Source organism: Myotis davidii, unplaced genomic scaffold, assembly GCF_000327345.1.
Source record: "Myotis davidii unplaced genomic scaffold, ASM32734v1 scaffold2728, whole genome shotgun sequence".
NCBI lineage: Eukaryota > Metazoa > Chordata > Mammalia > Chiroptera > Vespertilionidae > Myotis > Myotis davidii.
In genome coordinates this window covers 9,265-19,947 of record NW_006299308.1, presented here as the reverse complement: position 1 = coordinate 19,947, position 10,683 = coordinate 9,265, and positions in this window count along the sequence as shown.

The window sequence follows — 10,683 nt, the reverse complement described above, 5'->3', positions numbered from 1 at the left end:
AGTTTAGGGAATATAGTTTGATCAGTTGGGCGACTAGAAATTTATTTGACGTCAAAGAGTAGGTATAGAATTGTGGGGAAGCATGGAACTTGGTTGGAAAGTCTATAAGGAGGATTCTCTGAAAGGTCGGGGGCCTCGGGGGGGACCTTGCCAAAGGCGGCAGCCCCTGCCTGGACTTTTCTAAACAAGTCCCATCCCCTGGGGTGTTTTGCTAGAATCTCTATGTTTAGTCTTTAAAGACCTGACCTTGTAGAAGCATATACTTTCTCAAGGATACTTGCCCTGCTGATTGTATCTGGAGGTTAATTTGAGTTCAAGCTGTTGTGACAATAAAAAGACAACAAGGCAGGCGAGCAGGACCGCTTCTATGGCTGAAGTAAAAGAGTCCCTTAGCCCTCTCTTTCACAGACACCTGTGTCGGAGTTATCCGTTCATCCATCGCTCAGGGGCTGCCTGTCAGCCCCGGCAGAAAGTTCTAGAATGTAAAACCAACCTTTTTAAAGTGTACAGTTCAGTGGCATTTAGCACCTTCACAATGTCGTGCAACTACCACTTCCATTTAGTTCAAAAACATTTAATGACCCCAAAGGAAAACCTCATAGGCACCCCCCCCCTCACCACTGGCTATCACAGCTCTGCTTCCTGTCTCTATTACCTACTCCAGATAATTCTTATCAATGGAATCATACAATATCCCCACCCCCCTCCTCACCACTGGCTATCACAGCTCTGCTTCCTGTCTCTATCACCTACTCCAGATAATTCTTATCAATGGAATCATAAAATATATGACCTTTTGTGTCTGGCTTTTTTAACTTGGAGTGAGTTCTTGAGGTTTATTCACTTTGTAGAATGTCTCATTTCTTTGTATAACTCAATAATACGCCATTGAATGGCTCAATAATATGCCGTTGTATAACTCAATAATACACTATTGTATGGATAGGACACATATTCTTTATCCACTCATCAGTTGATGGATATTGGGTTGTAGCCTCTTTTGGTTGTTGTGAATTAAGCTGCTATGAACCTTTATGTGCAAACAGAAAAGACACCAGAAGAAAAGACGGGTGGAAGAAGGTAGGAGATGGTAAATGAGTGATAAATGGTGATGGAAGGAGACTTGACTTGGGGTGGTGAACACATAATACAATATACAAATGATGTATTATAGAAACCTATATAAATTATTAACCAATGTCACCCCATAAAGTCAATAAAACAATAAATGAGTAACACTGATTTATTATGAGTAATAAAGCAAGGAGAGAGAGAAATAACCCCCAACTTGTTCATTCACTTCCTTGTCCATTTGCTCATTATTTTATGTATTTGTTCACTGGAAACATAACTTCATGCTTAGCACCAGGTGAGATGCAACTGTGAGCACCAGGTCCTGTTCTATAAGGGATTAGTAGCAGAATATTGAACCGTGAGGCACAGTAGTGAGTGTGGAAGACAATGTGTGAGGTGCCCCTCATCCCATCCCAGCTCCCACTCAGAGCACACACTCCTGTACTCAGAGCTCTTTTCCTGATGGAGGAAATGGTGCTTCAAGGTGAGGAAGGTTTATAGAGATTTGTAGAGGAGAGGTGAGTTTTCTGACATGGAATCCATGCTCCCAGGGCAGGAGGGCCAGGCCCAGTGGGGTGAGGCGGGGTAGAGCCGGAGAGATGGTGACTTTAAGAGGCTGTGTGCTGGGCATTGTGTCCTGCTTTCAGCTACAGCCCCCCTTAGGAATGAAACAGAACCCAGAGGGTTAGAGGATGGGCCCCACATTCCACATTCAACAGGGCCAGAGCTGCTGTGACCCAATCTGAGCCCCTCTTGGGCTCCACCCTGGCCTAGATGGCAGCAGGCAGATGGGCCAAGGGAAGAAGCTAATCCCTAGAAGGGAGCATTAGAGGTTGCCAATCCCTGGCACTCAACCATGGAGGCCATGAGAGCTCTGAGGTGGGGGAAGCGACACCCCCATCACCAAGCATGCATGCCTCCTAAAGCACTAATTTTATTTGTTTGTGTTTGTTTTAAGTTTTTTAACTGTTTACAGTATTACTGAAGTCCCCATTTCTCCCCTTTGCCCCCATCCACCCAGCCCGATTTTATATCCTAGTATCGCCAGGATATCCAGGATATCTAGCCCGGTACCTAATGCCACCTGAAGTGAAGCTTTAAGGACCAGAAGTTTGGCCACTCCTTACTGTACCCAAATCCTCCTCTCCTTGCATCTCACATTCATTCTACTACATTCTGTCCTAAATGCAGGGATAGGGTAAAGGAGATCGACAACCAATCAGATTCTTTACTCATGGAGCTTAAATTCAACTGCACAGAAACAGATAATAAAAATTAAATGCACAATATGTGGTTAATGGATCAGAATAAGTGCCACAGAGGTAATAACACATGGAGAGTGTTGTCAGGGGCTGTCATTTAAGGCGGATGGTCAGGGAGGAATCACTGAGCCAGGTCTGTGAGTAAAGCTGTGAAGGAGGTGAGGGGTGTGCCTATGGGAAGAGCAGTGACGAGGCCTCGGGTAGGCAGGGGGACTGGAGTAGAATCAGACCAGTGAGGAGCCAGTGTGATCAGAGTCCAGTGACTGTGGAGAGGTGGATAAGGAGATGAGATCAGAGAAGTAAGCAGGAGAGAGAGGGGCCCTGTGGGCCGCTGTGAAGTGTGTAGTTTTCCTCTGAGGGAGGTTCATGGCATGGGGAACGCTCACTGAATCCCATTCAGGCAGGTCTCTAGATGCTGAACAAAGGGAATTGTGCCCATAAATAGAGCCCCAAAACAGAGTCTAGGTCTCACTGGCCCTCCATGATAAATCTGGGCATCGCCAGGGGACCCTGACTCCACCCTCCTCCTCTGCTCAAGAGTCTCCCGTTCAGGTCCAACTTGACCTTGATGGCAACTTCTTGGGACCCATGCATCGGAATCTGCAGGGCAGGTGGTCACAATTCCCACCCAACATACTTGGATCAGGGTCTGAGGCTGCCCCAAGCTCTCCAGGAAATTCTGGACCCATAAGGGTTACATGACTGAAGTGCCTGGGATTAGGGAGCCAGGGTGGAATGTAGTCCCCAGTCTGACTGGGTACCATTGTCTCTCCAAGCCCCAACCCACGGCCAGGCTTGGAATGTGCATGAGGCACCTGTAGAAGAGAGGGAGGTCTCAGCCATACTCCATGCCACAGTTCAGAGGGAAACGCTCCCTCTGGGTTCAATTCAGGGCCCCACTGGGAGCTAAAGGGAGCTGAGATTCTCCAAGAGGGAGCTGGCACCTTACATACCACCCTTACTCTGGGTCCACTTCCACAAGGCCTTTTAAGCCCCAGCCGGTTGCTATTGGGAGCCACCTTCTCTCTGTAAGGGACAGATGAATACTTCCTTGTTCCTCACCCCACAAAGCTGGCAATGTTACCTACTCTTTACAGTTAAATGTCTTCTTCCTTCAATCAAAATGCAGACTCCACAAAGATAAAGGTCACACTGGATCCCTCCTTAGCCCAGCCCAGGGCCACAAAGGTCCCTTCATCCTTGTTGCTGGTTTATTGAATTCTCTCTTCTTGTCTATCAGACCCAGACTCCCCTTATTTGGGGTATTCATCTTTGCCCACCTCTCATGCAGTAGAATTAGTAAGATATTTCACACACTGCACAGAAATCATTACACCACAATGAACAATTGTAAGTGTCGCAGCTTGGTTCTAGAGGGCCCCAAATAGCAGTCATTTACCCATGATTTGCTCATTCGTGGGGTGAGAGGAAACAGAATATCCTAGGGGAGGAATCCTGACAGCTAGGGGAGGGGAAAAAACACCTCGGGGCTCAGGGCAGCCTGTCATTTGCCAACTGGTAACGAGGTGCTTTAGGTGGACTGAATGTCTAGGGGACTTCTCCCCAAGGAGGTGGGTTTCCATTTCCGGGGCTTCCACAGCAGAACATCCAGAGTTGCTGAGTAGGTTACGATTCCAGTGCCCACCCATGCCCACCAGGACAAGCCCATGGTCCCAGCTCTACCTGCATCCCGCCCCTTCTGTGGGATCAGGAGCAGCAGGACTCTGAAAGCAACTTAGGACAAGTCTGGCCTGGGAGGGCATGAGTTACCCAGCTGAACTCTGACATGGTTATCAGCAACATCTACCTCTTCTCAGATGCACCATTTTGTCCCTTCTAGTGACTTCCCTTTCACTGCCATCGGCACGGCTAGGATGTGAACTCCTCACTGAGGCCTCATGCCACATCAGAAAGAAGTCATGAAGTACCTTTGGGCAGGACAGTTCCCTCTTTGAACGTCCATCTCACTCTCTGTATCAGCAAGGTGGCCGGGCAAACCCCATTTCCTGTCACTTATAGCCTTGGATGGACCAGCACTGGCCATTTCAGTGCTTGTCTGGAAAGAGTCAGAATGCTCAGTGACATCTGTCTTAACACAAGATGGGCACATGGCTACATGTTTTCCAGGTGGCCTGCCATTCCTGGACTAGACGCTGTCTCCATGAAGAAAGTTCTAGATGGAACCCAGAAAAAGTTCTCAGAATAGCTGGGAAGACCCTGGGATGCGTAGAGTGCTGCCCCTCCACCTGGGACGACTTGGGAGAGGGGCCTCGTGGAGGAGGGCATGTGAGCTGAGCGCCATCAGGGAAAGGGTGGCTTTAGGTGGAGAAAAAAATGGATGTTCAATAGGGTGTCCAGTGACATGTGAGAGGGACTCTGCAGCTAAGTGAGGTCAGGGTGGGTGCAGGACCTGGTCACTCCCAATGGTGGGCTTCTTTCCTCTTGAGAGAAACTGTAAAGTTAGGAGCCAGGAAAGCACCCATGGGAGTGGCAGAGGCTGGGAACAAGCCTGAGGGATGGAGCAAAGGAGATGGTATGGCCAGGCAGCCTGAGGGGGAGGCAGTAGAGGGCCTTCCTGGCGACAGAAGTGCTTTCTTCTCCACCTGCTGGTGGTTCTAGGCTGCGGAGGACCCTGTTGGCACCAGTTCTTTCTCATTCTGAGTTTACCACTTCCTCGGGCATCATGGGAGTCTCTAAACACCAGGCAAGCTCACAGGCCGGCAGCGTGGCAATTGCTGGGGCAGAGGCTCGGCCTTGAGCGCCAAAGGCTCCAGGCAGAGCCAGGGCATTGTCCCCTGGTGTGCAGCTGCCACAATTCAAGGGCCCTGTGCCCACATCTGGGGAAGAATGAAAAGCAACAGGCATTTTACCCAACAGCTCAAGATGGCACAGAAGGCACCACAGCTCATTGTAGCAGAAAGGGGCCTGGGCTGGACCCCTCTAACAAGGTTGGAGACCTAGGACGTGGATGAGAGCTCTTCGCTGGGCCTATAGAGGTATTGGGCAGAGCCACATTCCGTTAAATCCATATAGTGTTCCTTTTCTGCCTCGATTTCAGACTAAAGTATTATTAAAAATGACTCCTCTAAATATTAATTGGAAATCAGTAAACTTATCCAGTGGGTCTATTTTTAAAACAAAGATTTGAAGCTAAGAGGAAAGCATGTTTATCCATGTGCAATGGGCGGTTGGTAACAGGATGGACGTTGACCCTGGGCCTGAGAAGGCCTGGGCCGTTTCTCCTCCATCACCTTCCTTTCTGAAGAAATCAGGGGTGGAGAGAGCCAAGCGAGAAGTTGAAATTGCATTCCCACCTGAGGCTTCCTGACAATGGCATCTGGGGTCCGGGTGGGTGTCATATCCCACTCACCCACCCTCCCCCAGCCCAGAAGGCTAATCTCCCAGTGAGCAAAGGAAGCAGAGTGAGGGGCAGAGAACGGTCCTCCTTCCCCCACTATGCTGCCCTCTCACACCCACACCCACACCCACATCCCCCAGAGCAGAAGGGCTACATAGACCCTGTCTTCCTCAACACCAGTACATCAGAGCACCCCAAATGGGCAGAGGGACATTCGCTGGACACAGAGAAAACAAAAAGAGAGGCCGGCACTGACACTCACCATTGCTTCCTCGAGGGCTCAGGGTCTCCAGGCAAATGAGCGCTTCCCTGGCCCACAGGCAGGGGCTATTTATGCTGCCCTGTTACCTGGGCCACCAGGTGTTGGTCTTTTAAGAATTCTTTTAGACAATTTTCTTCCTTGTTGCCTCACTGATTCTCACCCCGACCTGGGTTCTGGAAACTTGCCACTATACACATATCACCTTAGAGTTTGCAAAGCACCCTCAGTGCATAACCTCAACTGCACCTCACTGAGCTCTGTGCCTTAAGCGGCATCATCAGTGTCTGGGTTTTATTGATTTCCAGGAATCCGAGGTCCTGAGAAGAACAAAGCCAGGGAAGCAGAGTGAGGGGCTGATGAGGAAGTAAGTTGTACAATAACCTACAACTATTGCAAAAGCATATGCATTTGCATATTTCAAGAGCAGGGCTTGTTGTGCCAACTTCTCTTTGTCCTTCACCTCAACATTACTACCACGATAGTGGGAAAGAGCTGGGAGCTTCTTGGCATTTCTGGGCAGAGGTGGAGGAGCGAGAGGGGTTGCAGGGTTTTTTGTGGACCCCTGAGCTGCTGGTACACTATTGCGGGCATCCCCCAGAAAACTCTGACTTCCAGTGGCCATGGGGCAGTTGCCTGCCCTACTGCTGTTTCGGTCATCTCTGCTCCCTTCTAGATCCCTGTGGCTTGATCTTTTGCATCAAGCCTTTGCCTCGGTCCACACACCAGCTGCCCAATGACTGCAATGCTCTTATTTGGCCACTCCATTGGTGGTGCCGACTGCTCCTGGGTGTTGTTGCTGCTGTGGCATCCCCTTGTGTATTGTAGAGGCTATTAGGCCCATTTCCTCGGCTGGTATGAGACGGTTGTTTCCCATACTGCAATATGTATTTTTAAAATATATTTTTATTGATTTCAGAGAGGAAGGGAGCAGGAGAGAGATAGAAAGATCAATGATGAGAGAATCATTGATTGGCTGCCTTCTGAATGCCCCCTATTTGGGATCAAGCACACACTCAGGACATGTGCCCTTAACTGGAATCCAACCTGGGACCCTTTAGTCCACAGGCTGATGCTCTATCCTCTGAGTTAAACCAGCGAGGGCTATACTGTAATTTTTTGAAGCAGGATCCTATAGTAGAGCCTCTTGTTCCCCAAATGATAAAACTCATTATTAACATCCCCATTTTAGGATGTTCAAGTGCCTCCCTGAGATCTGGATCAGCAAGGAGGCTGAACTGAACTGAATCATTGCTCTCCACTCCCCCACAGAGCCTATCTGACAAATCTTAATCTGGTAGGTAGACAAACTCCTGTTTATGGTGACTTTTATGCAACTTAGCTTCTATTAACTGCTACCTCCTAGCCTATTAAGTATTCCCTCTCAATGCCCTAGCATCCCACTATAACACAGGCTATAGTGTTTCCTTCATCTAACTCCACATTACCACAGAGTCTAATTTTATTTATGACCCAACCCAGACACTCCTGTTACAATGATAACATTTGCTTTCCTCAGTTACACCAACACAGGTGAGAAGATTCAGATCTCAAATGATGATCACAATGGCTTTCGTGAATAAGAACCAGTCAGAAATGAAGATCACCATAGTTGACATCAAAAATACACTGAAAAAAATTTAAAGTAGGCTGGATGAAGCAGAGGATAGAATCAGTGATTTGGGAGACATTGTAGAAAAAATACTCAATCAGAGCAACAAAAACAAAAAAGAATTTTTTAAAAAAAGGATAGTGTAAGGGAACTTTGGGACAACATGAAATGTAATAATACCCACAAATTGTGGTACAAGAGGGAGAGGAGAGTGAGCAATGGAGAAAGAACCTGTTTGAAGAAAGGATGAAAGGAAACTTCCTAACCTAGAAAAGGAAATGTCAGACAAGTTCAGAAAGTCCCAATAAACATGAGGAAAAAGAGGCCCACATCAAGATACATCCCAATTAAAATGGCAAACTTTAAAGACAAAGACAGAATCATAAGGGCAGCAAAAGAAAGACAGTCAGTTACCTATAAGTGAGCTCCCATAAAGCTGTCAGCTGATTTCTCAACGGAAACACTGTAAGCCAGAAGTGAATGGCATGAAGTATTCAAAGTCATGAAAAGCAAGGATCTGAATCCAAGACTACTCTGTCCAGCAAAGCTATTATTCAGAATTGAAGGTGAAATAAAAAGCTTCCCAGATACACACACACAAACACACACAAAAAGTTAAAGGACTTTATTACCACCCAAACAGGATTGCAAGAAATGCTAAAGAGACTATTGTAAGAAGAAAAAGAGAGAGAAGAGAGGGAACATAGGCATAAACACTAAAAATGGCAATAAATACAAGAAATAAGTACCTAGTTATACTAATAAAAGCCTAGGTGGCCCTCGTATCCTCGTGAGACACCCTCACATCATCACAAGATGACCGCCCCATGTCATCACAAGATGTCTGCCCCATGTCATCACAAGATGGCCACCACAAGATGGAGGGCAGCGGAGGGCGAAAAGGCCGGCAGGGGAGGGCACATGGGGGTGACCAAGCCAGCAGGAGGGAGAGGGCAGTTGGGAGTGAACAGGCTGTCAGGGGAAGGCAGTTAGGGGCAACCAGGCCTGCAGGGGAGGGCAGTTGGGAGTGATCAGGCTGACAGGGGAGAGCAGTTGGGGGTGATCGGACTGGCAAGGGAGGAGTCAGGTGTCAATTAGGCCGGCAGAGTAGTGGTTAGGGGGTGATCAGGTTGGCAGGCAGGTGAGTGCTTAGGAGGCAGCATAACTGAATTGTGAGAGGGATGTCTGACTGCTAAACCAGCAGTCAGACATCCCCTGTGGGGTCCCAAATTTAAGAGGGTGCAGAATGGCCTGAGGGACATCCACCCAGTGCATGAATTTTGTGCACTGGGCCTCTAGTCTATATATATATAAGCCAAAGTGACCGGCCAACCAGACACTGACCATCAGGGGGCAGACACTCAATGCAGGAGCTGTAGAGCAATAGCAACTTTGCAGAGTGCCCTCTCGCACTCTGGGACCCATTAAGGGATGTCCAAGAGCCAGTTTTGGCCAATCCTCGCAGGCCAGTCTGAGGGACCCCACTGGTACATGAATCCGTGCACTGGACCTATAGTCAATTATAACCTTAAATATAAGTGGATTAAGTGCTCCAACCAGAATACATAGAGTAGCTAAATAGATAAAAAACAAACAAACATTACCCATATATATGCTGTCTACAAGAGACCCACCTCAGAACAAAAGACTTACATAGGATAAAAGTGAAGGGATGGAAAAATTTTTCCAAGCGCATAGAAATGAAAAAATAAGGGGGTAGCGATATTTATATCTGACAAAATAGACTCCAAAACAAAGAGCATAATAAGAGCCAAAGAAGGTCACTACGTAATACTAAAGGGATCGTTCCAAAAAGAGAATATAACCCTGATAAACATATATCCAACCAATATAGAAGCACCCAAATACATTTTTTAAAAAAACAAAAACCTCTTGGAGGACTTTAAGGGAGAGATTGACATTAATAGAGTCATAGTAGGGGATTTAAATACCCCACTGATATCACAGGAGAGGTCGCCCAGACAAACACTCAACCCAAAATCAGATAGAGAAAGGAAATAATAAAAATGAGAGCAGAATTGAATAAAATAAAGAACAAAAGGACTATACAAAAAATTGATACAAAGAGTTGGTTCTTTGAAAAGGTAAATCAAGTTGACAAACCCCTGGTTACACTCACCAAAGAAAAAAGAGAAAAGACTCAAATAAACAAAATCAGAAATGAAAGAGAGGATGTTAACACAGATATCACAGATATACAAAGGATCACACTAGAATATTATGCAAGACTATCTGCCACATAATCAAGAATAGATGAATAAGTTCCTAGAAATATATAACCTTCCTAAAGTGAACATGAAGAATTGGAAACTCTAAACAGACTGATAAACAGTGAGGAGATTGAAACGACTATCAAAAACCATGCAAAAAATAAAAGTACAACACGAGCTGGCTTCATCAGTAAATTCTACCAAATATTCAAAGATTTGATGCCTATTTTTCTGATAATCTTCCAAAAAATTGAAGAAACAATACTTCCTAACACATTTCATAGGGCCAACCTACCCTCATACCAAAACCTGGCAAGAATAACACAGAAAAAGAAAACTACAGACCAGTATCACTGACAAATGCAGATGCAAAAATCCTAAACAAAATACTAGGCAATGGAATGCAATAATACATTTTTAAAAATAATACATCATGATTAAGTGGGGTTCATTCTAAGGGCACAAGGACTGCTCAGCATATACAATCAATCAGGATAACACACCACAGTAACAGAACAAAGGATAAAAATTCTACAGAAAAAGAAAACTACAGACCAGTATCACTGACAAATGCAGATGCAAAAATCCTAAACAAAATACTAGGCAATGGAATGCAATAATACATTTTTAAAAATAATACATTAATCAGGATAACACACCACAGTAACAGAACAAAGGATAAAAATTCTTATGATCTTATCAATAAATGCAGAAAAAGCATTTGATAAGATACAGCATCCAGTTATGATTAAAATACTCAAGAAAATGGGTATAGAAAGAAAGTACCTCAACATAATAAAGACCATATATGACAAACCTCCAGCCTTTATCATACACAATGGTGTAAAACTGAAAGTTGCAGGATATAAAATGAATGTAAAACATCC